Here is a 15,468-nt window from a genome sequence, read left to right as displayed (position 1 = left end):
TGTCAACCAAGTAATTCAGTTTATATGTCAAGTTTCATAGTTTTCACTGAGTCACCAGTGTTGACCAAGTTCAGACTACTTGGAAGAAATTAGTATGAACCAAGCTTCTACGTCTACTGAGAACATGACGATGTTGAGTATTAACAATGGTTGTTGAGTATCAAAACCTCACCAAGTTTGTCTTTAGAACCTAAGTACCAACAGTTGGGCCAAATTTGTGTATTTTTCGTGAAACTTGTATTCTAGTCGACTTTGATGAATAATGATTTGTATTGGTATATATGTAATGTATTGTATCACATCCAAATTAAAGATATAATAGAAGAACATATGGTGTGGATATAATAAGAGTAGAAGTGTGAAGCAAGAGGGATACAAACAGTATAAGGAGCAGGAAAGATTTATCTATCACATCAAGGTGATCATTACACTCCAAAGGAATCTCAACCAACAAATCAGAGTTGCAAATTAGAGATCAACCACTAGTTCATCCTAATAGATGGAACAATTAAATCCTTTCACAAGGTAGACTTAACAGTCTTTTGAAAATATCTTTACCACGTGCATACTTCATTGTATGTTTTGTAAATCCTTTAGCAAGGTGGACCTAGTAGTCCTTATTGCTCCTAATAGGGTAGATCATCAAAAGTGATAAAATGTAAACCTTAAACAGCCAACTTTATACTACAGTACTAAATCTTGTGGGTATCATCTCCACCCCAATTTTACTTTCTATTTGGAAGCTTTCTAGGTCACCATATCTTGTGTCAAAGTGTTATGAATGTTTTGATACTTTTAGTTTTTCATGCATGTAATTAGATCAAAATATATATGAAGGATTAATTGGTGAAATAAGAATAAGTTTTATTGGTTCTTGATTCACCCTTCCCCTCTCAGTAACCTAGCCTATCCTATATTTCCAATAGTGAGATCCTCTAAGTCATGTATAAGCTAGTAGAATGAATACATTTGATATTGATGGTTGATTTATCTTCTTTATAAATGTTAGACTTATTTAGTAATTAGGGTTAGGATTAGTGTCATGCTGTGGTTAAAGCTCAAATTGGGATTGAAGTTTTATTAAGATTACATTTAGCATTATGATTAAAAATTGGTCTGAACTAGTGTTATATGAAAAATCATGCTACTAAACTTGGATATTGTGATTAAATTCTAATATTGCATTGTTCATGCTAACCATCCATTTCCATGTGTTTATAGGTGATGACCCCTTCCAAGCTCAATTTTATCAATTATATTAAGTGTTATTTAATTAGTTTAATATTCTAAAACATCTACTAGGAAATAAATTAAAGAATCTTCAATGAGACATGCATACTAGTCAAGCCTGAAAACTACAAGAATATCAAAGGATCTTATTTAAATTCAGAAAAGTTAAACTATGACCAACATAAAAAAAAACATGCATTTGCAATCATCACACTTAGGAAAGTTTTACTAAACTTGTACTACTCAATAAATAAGGTTTCCCTCATATTCTAATTAATCTTCAAAAATGCAATGTTACTTTCTCTTAAAGTCCCTTTATAGGCTTGACTAAAATGAATATCGACAATTCTTGAAGACAACCTCAAAAATATTGTTACAAGAGACATCTATTATGATTATAATGGTATTATTATTTTCTTCCACTTTACAAAGAAATTTGGAAATCAACTTCAAACCATGTTGATGTTATTGCTCAAGGCATACAAATGTCTCGAGATAGATTCTAACAATTTGATCTATCAAAATCTATTTAAGCTTCCTTGCTTTGAGTTTTAAGAAAGCTCATTGATCACCACCAAACTTGATGGCCATGGAACCGCCAAAATGTCTCCACTCCGAAGTCCCCCACATTCACCACCAAATGATCCTTGTTCACACACTCCAACCAAAAAAACCTTCCACACATATAATTGGTATTCTATTAGATCATAGAAAAATAATAAAACAAGTCATTTTTTATTTTCATAATGTTAAATATAAAGTATACTTTGCTTATACCTTTTTCATCTAAACTAATTTTGCACTATACTCACTTTTTTTTTAAAATTATTTTAAGGATAAGTTAATACAATATTAAGAAGATAATATGTTAAACCTTATAAAAATGAATGTGGAAATAAAATAAAGTTAAATTTAGTTAAAATTTTGATGTAGATATACTAAGATATAGGTTTGCATATGATTCAAGAATTTGTCAAAAAAAAAAGAATTATCAAATTGTTTGGAGTTTAAATTTCATAGTTTAATTTATTATAGTGGTCCATTTTTTAATTATAAAAATGAATCTAATGTGTAACAACAAATCTAGTCTAGGTTTTTGAATCTAACTTTTGATATATGAATATGTTCTATATTGAATGTTGATATTTTTCCTTCCAGATCATGAATTCTAATTATTTACTTTAGCTAATTAGTGTTGTTTAGGAATATCTTTGGAGAGTTTGTTATGCCAATGTTGATTCTTCTTTGGTCAATCCTCAAGAATCTAAGAAAATACATGATGGCTGATGGAATGTTGTAGTTTATAATATAAAAATAATTTCCTTTCCATAAAGTCATTATCTTATTGCCCAACCTTTTGAGTGTCATGTGTAACTTTCCATAACCAAGGGAAAAGACCACAATGACAAGTCTTTTAGTTGTTAGTATAGGTGCAAATCTTGGGATAATTGTTACTTCATTTTTTGATCCAATTAGTTATTTTTCCTCTATGATTCCGATTATGTAGTCTAGGCATTATGAAGGTCTTATATCTATCTTTTCATCTTATTTAAATGTTTCTAGATGAAGTTATCTTAAGATTGGTCCAACCCTATATTGGCTTTCCTATTCTAATAGTCAAGGTGGCAAGTTGTAACTTGTGATGAATATTCACAACATGCAAAGACAATTGCCATATTATTATATGTTATATACACATTTAATCAACCATTTTGTATGTTCACACAACATGATGCATTCATGTGGGGTTGTTCTTATGATTTGGGTCCTGGCCTATCTATTTGTAATATGTTTCCTTTGTCTTTAAAATTAATGATTAGAGAAGCCAACCTATGGTTGTTGATCTTGTATATAAGTAGGGTAGCGGTTCTAATTTAGGAAGGGAGAAGTGTGGAAAGTATGCTCCATGGTTACTTGGTTAGGAAGTAGAATAGATTCAAAGAAGCAATTGAGATAACTCTAGTATGTTTGTGGTTCCATAATTTTAGGGAATGATCAATTGTATGTACTTATAGTAATTGTATATTAACAATGGTTATATAATATATGCATTTGCAAGCCAACTTGATTATAATCTAGTGGTATTTCTTCCAATTTTGTTCAATGATTATTATTTTTTTGGGGAATTCATGCTATTGCATATTATTTTTGCAAGATTAGACATGTCTTTTACGAATTCTTTGTCCTTGACTATGTCAATTGGTATCAAAGTTGGTTCGTAGTTGTACATTAGAGCATAACAAGCACTTGGAATCTGATACCTTAACTTGCATGTCTTGTTATTGTGGAGTGACAAAAGCTAAAGTTATGATCTATATCAGCTAAAGACTAGTGCAAGATGGCAAGAAGGAATTGAAAGATTAAAATCACACTTGTGAACATGGTTGTGAGGTAGCAAAAGATCATATCTAACCTACAGTTGTGGAAGTTGCTCAAGAAGGATTGGTTAGTTCCTAAGTTTTATAGTTATTGAACAAACTTAGTTTCTCAAGGAAGATTATTGGTGTTTCTAGAATGTCAAATTAGATTAAAGAAATCAATACTTGTGACCAAATTATTGAACCTGAGAAATTAAATATTTGTATCTCAATAAACATGATGCCTAGAAGAATGAATCATAGAAGACTAGAGAAAATAATGGAGCATTTTAGAAATGAGATAAGGAATGAGATCCTGAATGCTTTGACTAGGGATAGGAGAAACCCTAAGACTAAAAATGAATTTCAAGAATCTTTTGAAGATCTTGAGACTAATGAAGTTGATATTCTTGTTGAAGAGGAAATATTGTTGAGATATGATGTAAACAGGTAAGTGTCATATAATTGATGTTACATGATTTTGTAGGTCTTTACATATAAGAGAATTGATAGATTGGATTAATGAACTAGAAGATTACTTTGATCTTGAAGATTTCAAAGATCAATAGAGAGTTAGGCTAGCACAAATTAACTTAAAGGGTCATGTTGCCTTGCAGTGGGAAGAATTGTAGAAAGATAGGGAAGATAATGGTGAACCTAAGATCACTAGATGGAGGGTTATAGCTTCTAAACTCAAGGCTAAGTGAATATAAAAGGATCATGAACTGGAATTGTTTAAGAGGTTGCAAAATTTGAAGTAGAAATGTTTGACTTTAACATGTGTTTTTAACAAAATTATTCACCATTTCTAATATGGACTTATCCATTCCCTCAATCACCTAGTTCAATGATAAAGCAATTTTCCAAAAGATACTCTTATTCCATTCCCATCAAATGGACCATATAATAGTTGTCGGGATACACTTCCAAATACATGAAAAAAAAGAGTTGTAAAAGAGTAGGGGCCAAGATTGAAACATATCCCATAAAGAATTTGGAAATAGGAAGGAGATACCTAGTTTGTTCACAACATAGAACCAACATTCATGAGAAAAGGAGTGTAAAAGAAACAAATGATCCATTGACTCATAGCCCTCATTACAAGTAACACATTCAAAGGGAAGAGAAATTTTGGATTTTTGTGTCACTAGTAAGGATCACCTTTCTTTCTAAGAGTGAGCCATGTGAAGCATCCTTCTTTGGGTAAGATGACATTGTTCCAACATAAGTTATATGCTCATTGTTTCATTACTTGCAAGTTGGGCTATTTAATACCCAAGTGTCCCTCTTTGATTGTGTATTCACCACTTTTTGAAGGGGCCCAAAATAGCCTATTTGGTTTGTTAGAAATAAAGATATTAATGTTTGCCATCACCTTAGTGAAGTAAGCACATTGTGCATTAATAATGGGAACATCTGAAGGATCCTTCCAAATGGCCCTGTTAGAGAAAAGTTCAATTACAACAATATAATCAACTAGGAAAGTACCCCAAAAGTCTTTGTAAATGAAGGAAATTCCCCTTAGTGTATCACAAGTTATGAGAGAGGGAATATCATTCCAAGAATCTTCTTGATCTTTTGACCATTATTAACCAAGACACATAGTTTGTGATTACCTCCCATGAAGAAATCATGAAATCCCAAACAACTCAACCTTTTGGTGTATTAGAAGTGGAAATAATCTATATATGATTAGAGCAATCCAAACATTTTTCTTGCATTATTTGACACCATTTATTATTTGGTTTACAATACATTTTTCAAATCAACTTTTCACCAAAAGCTCTATTACTTTTTGTCAAATCATGTAGCCCAACTACCCCAACCTCTTTAGATGTTTCCATATCATTTAAGAAAACTAATGAGATCTTTTTGTCCTCTGACAAATTGCCTTCCCATATAAAATCTTGAATCAATCTTTAAATTTCATGAATTGTCCTATCTGGAACTTTGAGGACTAACATGTAGTACATTAGGATGGTAGATAAAATAGATTTAACAAGTAGGATTCTCCCTGAAAGAGGCAACCAACAAGCTTTAAATGCAGAGATTCTACTCATGATTTTTTTCTTAATGTTCTTCTAGTAGGTCATCTTATTAAATCCCACAAAAAATAGAATACCAAGATAAGTGGACGGTAGTTCTTCTTAAAAGAATCTCAGAATAGAAACTATCTTCTTTCAAACAATAGCATTGGTATTGAAGATGGAGATGATCTTTAATTTCTGAGAATTAACTTTTGGCTTGATACTAGTGTATATAGGTGTAATGCACACTTACTTTCTTTAGCCTCTTTTATGTTTGATAGGCCAAATAAGAGAGTGTCAACTACAAATAAAGAGTGTGATAGAAATAGAAGTACCTTGAATGTGGACTCCAAACCAATGATCTTGATTATTCTTGTAAGTGATGATCCTACTAAAGGCTTTAACCATAATTATAAATAAATATGGAGACAAAGGATCTCCTTAAGAACAAGTAGATTTCCACAATCCATGAGATTTGTAGCTTGTTATTTTTAGATTTGATTGTGTAAAAGTTTTTGCATCAACATTTCAGATCAAACTATGTGATCCATCATTAGGATGAACATGAAAGATCACTACTCATGCTCTCTTTCATGTCCATCCCAATGATGGATCACAGAGTGTGATCTGAAATCTCAATACAAAATTTTTTACTCAATTGAGTCTAGAAACAACGAGATGCAAAGTATCTCCTTGCTTAATTCCTTGTATAGATGGAAACAAATATTAGAGAGCCTTTTATAATGACTGAAAAAAGGCACCAAAGATACATGCTCAAATCCATTTGCACCACTTATCTGTAAATCCAAATGTTTGAAGAACCTTAAGTAGAATAGAGCAAGTAAGTCTATCATATGCCTTCATCATGTCTAACTTAGCTACAAATGCAATAAATTCACTAGAATTGATGAAATGAAGGACTTCGGGAGCTATGAGTGCACCATCCATTGTCTCTCGATCGAGGAAAAATCCACTTTGTTCTTGAGCTATAGTTTTCCTAATGATAGGTGGTATTCCCAAATACATAGTCTTAGTAAAAAAATATTGTAAGTTGTATTACATATTGATATGAGTATGTAATCTACGGATGAGATGGGATCCTTGATTCTTCAGAAGAGGCATGCAAATCATTACAAGTGACATCCCAACACTTTTGGAAGCACAAAGCTATGAAAATATATGTATATTTAAAATTAAAAAAATTTATTTAGTTAATTAGGTCTAAAATGAATTAAAAACTAGTGTATAATTTTTGCACAAAGCTATGAAAATATATGTATATTTAAAATTAAAAAAATTATTTAGTTAATTAGGTCTAAAATGAATTAAAAACTAGTGTATATTTTTTAAATATAGGGCAACATAATCAAATCCAAATGAGCTCATCTTTTCACATGACCATGTAATATTCAGGTAATGTTTAAGCCCCCAAAATTTTAAATTGTGTCTGTTATTGAAAATATCTTTGTACCTACTACACCGTTGGAAAAATGCATTACATTATGTTGCTTATTGATTGTCCAATAAACATTCAAATTTCATGGACATTAATAAAATCATTCTTATTAATTTAATCTAAACTCCAAGCGAACTTGTTGGCATTTCTATTAATTCTAGCCCTTGCCTACCATCAAATTGCAAATTGAATTTAAATGTTGTCAATTACTTTTTCATTCCACCCCTATAACCTTCCATTGACATTATGGATAGGCTTAGACTCCACTACTAATAATTAAAAATAAAATAAAATTCAATTCAATGTGGGATGTTGGATATGGTTAATATTTGTTTGTTGCATTGATGACTGATAGGCTTAGACTCCACCACTAATAATTAAAAATAAAAATTCAATTCAATTCAATGTGGGATCAGTTGGATATGGTTAATATTCGTTTGTTGCATTGATGACGATTTTGTGGGATTTTTTTCTAGTTGGTAAACTATAGCAATTCCAACAAGATAGTTGACTCCAACACATAACATATCTAGATAATTACAAAAAATCATCATTTGACAATAAGTAGAAGTTAAATCACAATTTATTCTTCATCCACTTCCATTTATTCATGGTATTCTTTGACTATGTAAGTATGCTTTGACTATGTAACACAATGAATAGACACCAATCTTGGAAGTAATAAATAGTATGAACTCAAAATAAGACACATAACCAATTTGTATGAAATAAGACAAAAAGATGTAGATTTACTTCAAAAATTCTCCCCATCTTTCTTTGTTCTATTCCTATGGATGTAAGAATTGCACCTTGTTGACGTGCAATTACTACTTTATAATTATTTTTTAATTTTATATTCATTTTAACCCAAATAAAAGTTTCAATTTGTAAATTTGAGAGTTTTGCAAATATTACTATTTTATATTTATTTTCTAATTTTAACATTTTAAAATCTATATTTATTATGTTTAATATATGTAATTTATATTTATTTTCTAATTTTAACTTTTTAAAGTCTATATTTATTATGTTTAATTTATGTATTAGTAATTATACTAATAAAATATTTAATTTTAAAATAATTAGTTTAAAAAATTGAAAATTAATATTTAAAAAAAAAACATAAAATTAAAGACATTAATGAATAAAAAAATCATATCACAGGTAGAGGCCTGAATGTCAATCATTAAAAAAAATACAGTTAACACGACCTTCGCACTAAAATTCATCATATATTTATTGGGCTTTGTTGCAGAGAAGGTAAATTCAAGTGGTCATAGTTCATGAGAGCTCTTATTTAGTTTACAACCTATTTCCTTAAGAAAGGCCACCAACACTCATTTTAGATTTAAAAACGGAAAACTCTTGTGTATTTTTCTTGTGTGGATATAAGACATACTCTAGGCTACTCACTCTTCCCACTGACTGGTAATACGTTTCTGATAACAGGTTTCGTGGCTGTATAGACGTTGCCTCTGATAACAGGTTTCGTTCATGCTGATGTTAGTTATGGAATAATCTTAGATAACTTCATTTTGTCAATCCATGATAACAATGAAGATTCTGTGTTACGAAACCCAAAGAAACCATACTCCTTACTTTTGTTCATGCTAATGACACCCTCAAATGGAATATTTAGTACAAGGTCTGCAAACCACCAAGTTCCAACTTCCTCAATTTTGGTGGGGCATAACTTATGCTCTTTCACAATTGCCTCCCAGACAGATCCTTTGTCTTTCATTGCTTCAGCCAGACTAAATCCTTCCCCTTCATATGGTAACATTTCCAGCTCAAATTTCTCTGCAATGTGTTTCCACAGTTTTTTCCATTTGAACACATCTCCATTAGAACAATTGAAGGCCTGGTTCTTAGCATTAGGCTCCACAGCAGCCCATATTTCTTGTTCTGCAATCAATTCAGCATCAGATGCATCCATAAATTGTTCCCAAGTGATTTTATTGCCCGGGTATTTGAAAGGAAGCCCCTCATATTTGCAAATGGAAGCATAGACACAGAGAGTACCAATGATGTTCATGAAGCTACATGGAGAGAAGCCAAATATGAGTGTAGGGCGGTGAATGGACCAAGTTAGTCAAGTGTGTAGTAGAAATTAGGCGCAGGTAACCTAGGAAGCCCTTCATGTGACTGAATGTTTCCACTGGTCAAACTATCAAATGAACCCCAATAGTGTTTTGAACCAGTCTGCAGACAGATATGTTCAAGACTTTGGGCATTAGGCAGTAGTGCATCTAAGACATTATTGAACATTCTTCCATTGGCTTCACAGTTCTGGTCCTCTGTCTCTCTACCAACCCAACAAACCCAAAACAGATGAGTCACATCCTTCAAAGTAGAAATCCTTTCTAGGGTTTCTCCCCTGTTCAGCACATCACATTGAATGTATTCAACTGGATTATCTGGAGACCAATCAGGCAACTTTCCAGGGTCCACCGGGGGTGTCAGACAAAGGCAAGATTTTAGCCAAACTGTGGCCCACAATTCCTGTGACTCCAATGATCAGGGCAACTCTTTGCTTGTCAGATTTTATTTCTGAGCCTTCAAAGTTTTGCTGGATGCTCCCCTGCACGTAGATAAAAGTCACATACAAGACAAGAAAGCCCAAATATTGCAACACTCGTTATTCACTTCTATTGATAAGAAATGGACAATTGACTTTTGGTAGACGAAAGATATATCTCATTTCCATTTAACCAACATTTCCCCAAAGTTTACTCCAAGCTGGACATGCAAATTAGGTTAATGTCCAAATTTTCATACAATACCTTTAGATTATTAATGCAGGGTATAAATTCACACTTTAGATTCACACTTTATATATTTCTTAATCGAATCAAGAGAAAGTAACACAATATATAGTGGAAAACTAGTATAAATTCTCCATATGTTTCTTGACCAAATTGAGAAAGTAACAAAATAGAGAAGCTAACTAGTATAGCTACATAAATAAATTAAGCCAATAGACTTCTTATCGTGGAAAGACCAAAAAAAATTGAGTTTGTTTCATAGGAGCTCATCAAGAATGCTTGGAATTTAGTGTCCATTGTCAATCATTAAACACATTGGAAATTAGGATCATATCGTTCATTAATTGTTGAAACCCTAAAAGATTTTATTAAAAAGTTGTAAAGTCTTTTTGATATGTTGCTTGGCTCTACGTCTCAGTTAAGAGACTTACAATTTGTTGTTGTGTTGTAGGCTCTTGCCTAGTCTTATGTCAAAATATTATTTTCGAAGGAGTGAGCATTTTTTCAATTCTAAAACATAAATTAATATACACTTTGAATCAAGATAAAATGATATAAAGTTAACAACATTAAATTAGAATGAAATAACTCAAGGAGGATTGGCCTGTACATGTGTGTTTACACATTAACAACGTATCTAACTATACATGACAAAAGAGATTAAATCCATTGTAAGATTTAAGAAGTATATCTTTATAGCAAAAGACATATCATATTTACTTAATACAACACCTCAATCTAATCTTATATATCAACAAGGACATTTCAAATTATACATGTTGTCCAAACTAAATAGTTTCTCAACTTCATACATGATCAATCTATACCAACACCATCCTGCAACTACATGACTATACCTCATAAACTTGTATTTTTATCGTTTATTCTATTTCCGATTTGCGTGGGAAAATTCTATTGATAAAATAACATTAAATAAGCTTTTAATTGCACAACATAAATTAACAAAATCAATCAGGTATGAGCTGATTTATAGAGATCAATTATAGCCACATCTCACAATCTTAAAGAAAGTCATTATTCACTTTCATACCTTATTTCAAATCTTGTTCTTTCACACTATGTGACCTCTTGAAAAACTACAATATTTCTTTCACTATGTGGACAATTGAGGTAGATAAGGATTTGTCGATGTAAAGCAAAAGTTTAAGAAAATTTAATGTTTTCTTTTAAAATGGAAATTTAAAAAGCCAGCTCCTAAATACTTCTTCATAAAAAAATTAAAAAATTTACTTTCTGAATTTGACATCTATCTTAATGATTAAGAAATGTTTAACAGAGAATTTGAAATGGTGTCTTACCATACTAATAAATTATTCCAAACACATTACCATATTTCTTATTAATTGAAAATAAGTTTTGAAGGGACTCTCAAACCCTTTACATGATAAAACCAAACTGAAAAACAAAAAACACACAGAACAAACATTGAAATCCAGGAAAAGACTGAACCAAAACAAGCCAACAACAAACACACAGAAACAAATGAAAAAAACTCAACACACAATCAGTTTTTGCGATAAATGCACCATCCCTTACGACAGTCATCTGCCATGCATACAGATTTGGGGTAGTCATCCGACTGGCAGTCATCATTATCATCACACAGTTTACCGCTACATTTATCATCATCATCCATTGCCCGACCAATACCTGCTTCTGCCTTAGCTACCATGATACCCACTAAACAGATTACTACTAACACAACGGGAAACAATTTCATCTTCTTCACCATCTTCTTTTATCTTGTCAAGATAACTGTTGTGAATAAATGCTAATCCAATGGCTCCATTTATAGAGAAATTTGTATAAATTATAAGGAACCACCTTCGAACTCATCAACAAATTGATGGAACATATAGATTTAAAAAATAACAAGGGATCCTTTGTATTCTTGTCTATGTTCACCAACATTCACAAAGGCTAAATAAATTTCATCCTCTTCTTCATCCAGAGATTTGAGCAAGAAATTTTTATAAATTATAACAAACCACCTAGAACTCATTAACAAATTGATGGAACCTGTAGATTTAAAAAGTAAGAAAGGATCCTTTGTATTCTTGTCTATGTTCACCAACATTCACAAAAGCTAAAGAAATTTCAGCCTCTTGCTCATCCAGAGATTTGAGCAAGAAATTTGTAAATATAATATTCATTATATAAGTGATTAGCCATTCCATTCGTCCAAGCTAAGACTATGCAAATGTGTTAAAAAATAAAATGGGCATCCATCAACATTCACTAAAGTTAATAATTCATTGATTCTATCTATCTCCGAAAATGGTCATCATTTGTTGTCTTATTTGATGAAGATTTTGTTGTCATTCAAATAAATATAAGCATTTGTGGGGACCTGAAAACATATTTTATAATCCATAAAAATTTTTAAAATGGTATTTCTTTTTTTTTTCAATAAAACAGAATAAAAGTTACAATCACAAAAGTCAAGAACAGATGAACCCTTAATTTTAAAAAGACATGTTTCTGTGTCTTGTTTTATTTGAGGAGTCCTCATTTTTCTTAAAAATTTAGAGCATGTTATTGATGAATCTAGAAGGATACGAGTTTTAGATTATTCATCTCCTACATCAATTGATCACATTTTTATGGTGATGTTTAGTTTTGAGAACAGTTGGTGTAAGATAATTAGATAAATTTTCAATTTTCAATTTTAAAACTGATTTGTATGAGTCAACTAAATTATTTACAACACAAATTAATTTGGATCGTCTTAATAATGATATTTGACATTGATACCCCAGTTCTTAGAGTTCGGCAGGGATCATTTGAACAAAATTCAGGCATTTAAGAGCATTGCAGTCATAGCATGTGAAGCTATAATAACAAATTCAGAATGGGTTCTACATAAGGATTTTGTTGTGTTGGAAGTTGGATAATGTCTTACAGATTTCATCTCAATAGTTAGGAGGCCGTCAATTGGTAGAGATTGGATACCAATTTTTTAATATGATATTTCCCAAAAAAGAAAAATTGGTTGTTATTTGGAAAATTTATTTTTTCAGTTTCAAATCTATGTTTATCTGTGTATCCTTCAAATCTATGTTTATCTTTGTATCCTTCAAGCATATGTAGAATTTTCTTTTGATGTGGCTACTATTATTACCACACAGAAACAGTTAAATAGGATTCATTTTGATTTTATTAAAAGAATTTCACTGCACTGAATTTTTAATATATATAATTTACCATATAAAATATGGCACAATGGATTTCGCTTTCTGTTAATTCCACAGTAAGCATTAAATTATATATTCCTACTTTTAAACAGATCTATCAGGCTTCTCTTCTCTACATTATGGATGAATGGTTCTAACTTGTAAGTTTCTATTGTTTGCTTCAGACTATGGATGGAATGAGCAAAGAGTGACAAAAATTGAACATATTTTGGTGTTAAATTTTTCATGGATAGCTTAGAAGTCAGGTGTCAGATCCAAAATTTCATCACTAAATCAAAGATGAAAGGGTCAGAACACCTTAATAGCACTTAGGGCCACTTAATCACTTTCCCTCTTTATCAACAGTCTATCTTTGATTCAGATATGAGTCATTTTTCAAGAGCTAGAATAAATCCTTTTGTTTCCACAACCAATTATACGAAACGAAAAGATTACAAACTTATCAAAGTCACACAGATCTATTTCCCCTCCCAAAAATGGTATAAACTGATTGATTTATAGAAATAGGTGTTTACAAACCGAACCTGCACTTTATGCTGTTTTAATTTATTATCTTGACAAATGATTTTTCATGTTAAATATTTTAAGTACCTCGAGCCTATTACAGCAAGAGAGTTTTATCTTTCCTGGAAATCAAAACCCTAATTAACATTTATTGCAGCTCGAGTATCATCTTTCCTGGGAATTTAAAACCCTAATCAACATTATTTGTCTCTTTGGAGACATTCGATAAAATTAACAGTTGTTTCCTACAAAGGACTAAGGAGTTGGGTTCAATTGCAGAGCAATATAGTCAGTAAGGTTGATAACTAGTTTGTTGTCTTTGATTATCTCATAATTTAAACCTTAAATCTATCTAACATAATGCAAGATTATAAATGAAACATACAGACAATTAAAATACTTACTGCTCTAGAACCAAGAGCCCCTGTCCACCATGAGTACCAACTCATTGTGAGGGATCCAAACAAATAACCCGAATGCTAACCTGCCATAACAGGTAAACCTAAACATGAGATGGAGATGCATGATGGGTAGAATATATATATTTTCATTGCTATTTCATCCACTAAATAGATCATTGCAATTCGCGAGACTGGACGAACAAATTTGCAAACAATGAATAAAGATCATTGAAAAGTTCAAATCAATTCGATCTAATTCTGCAAGAATTTGGTGAGCTCTTACCTCGAATGAAAATAAAGCTTGAACAATCAAGAATGTCAAGCTCGTTAACAATGGGGTGATTTATGTGAAGTTGGTTTAGTGTCAACTTCCTTGAGCAGAATTCAAACATTTATTTATGAAAGAAGCAAAATTCAATATGATAACTTCTACTTCAATGCGATACAAGTTTGTCAATGTTGATAAAATTCTAGAAGGTTAGAAATGGAGGATGAAAATGTCATTTAGAACTTTGCAAAAGAAAGGTATGTGAAGTAAACTTTTAGGAGGGTAGGAAGTGCAGGATCAGAAATTAATATATTGTAAAGTTATGTGCAATAAACAGTTTAAAGGATGGGGATTGTAGGATGGGAAATTATCATGTTGATGTTGATGGATTTGTGATCTTTTAAAGAGGTTGAATAATTTTTTGCGAGTATAATTTAGATGTAGTAAATGTTTTGTTTCATTCATTCTTAGAAGAGATAGATTCTTGTGAACTTCTACTTGTAAAATGTAGGTCAATAAATTTGATTAAAAAACTACACAAATATATTCATATTATAAAAAATCAAAACAATATTTGATAATTTGTAAAAGAGGGAACTCTAATTGTTCCAAAAGGGCTATGACATTGTAGAGGTTGTAAAATTAATAGAAGTTTTCTTTTAGCTTTTTAAACTAAAGAGGTATAAAACTCATGTAGATATGTTTTATAGACATTCGTAGATTATCCATCAAAATGGATAAAAAGTTAAGAATGACCTATGAAAAAGAAAATCCCTTGATCTAAAATTTGTAGTTTTCCATTGTAGTTTGCTCATGACTAGATAGAATATGCGAGCTCTAGTTTTCTTTGCATTCTTTAGATATTCTTCTACAAACACTTATCTTTCAGCTATTTATGCTGATCAAACATAAAATAAAAAGATATATAAATAGCAACTCAAACATTATAAAACTTATTTAGAGCTTAAAGAAAAGAAATGATTGCAGTCGTATTATCAAATGATGAAACACAAGAATCAGCTTCATTCATTAGATACTTTAACACAATCACTCTTTGACATTTTCCATCTCCAAAAACATTTCAAAATAATGATCGGATTGCACAATGTACAGAGCAAAAAAACTTTCTCAAGACACAAAATGTGGTTCTAAGTTTCTTTGGTGTGCCTGTAACTCCATACCAATGTCAGTAGCAGAGCAACTAGTTGTTGTTTATCTCGATCCAATTGTTTAAGCTGGCTAGTT

General features: G+C 31.2%; 1 pseudogene; it reads right to left on the bottom strand.

Annotated features, from left to right (window-relative positions):
* Positions 1–8,571: 8,571 nt before the first annotated feature.
* LOC149552029 ((S)-8-oxocitronellyl enol synthase CYC2-like) lies at positions 8,572–14,012 on the bottom strand (annotated as a pseudogene).
* Positions 14,013–15,468: the final 1,456 nt, after the last annotated feature.

The sequence above is a fragment of the Cupressus sempervirens genome, chromosome 6 (assembly GCF_028749045.1).
Source record: "Cupressus sempervirens isolate cs-2001-9-10 chromosome 6, ASM2874904v1, whole genome shotgun sequence".
NCBI classification, from domain to species: domain Eukaryota; kingdom Viridiplantae; phylum Streptophyta; class Pinopsida; order Cupressales; family Cupressaceae; genus Cupressus; species Cupressus sempervirens.
The sequence above is the reverse complement of the archived record's forward strand: the minus strand, read 5'-3'. Positions and strand labels throughout refer to the sequence as shown.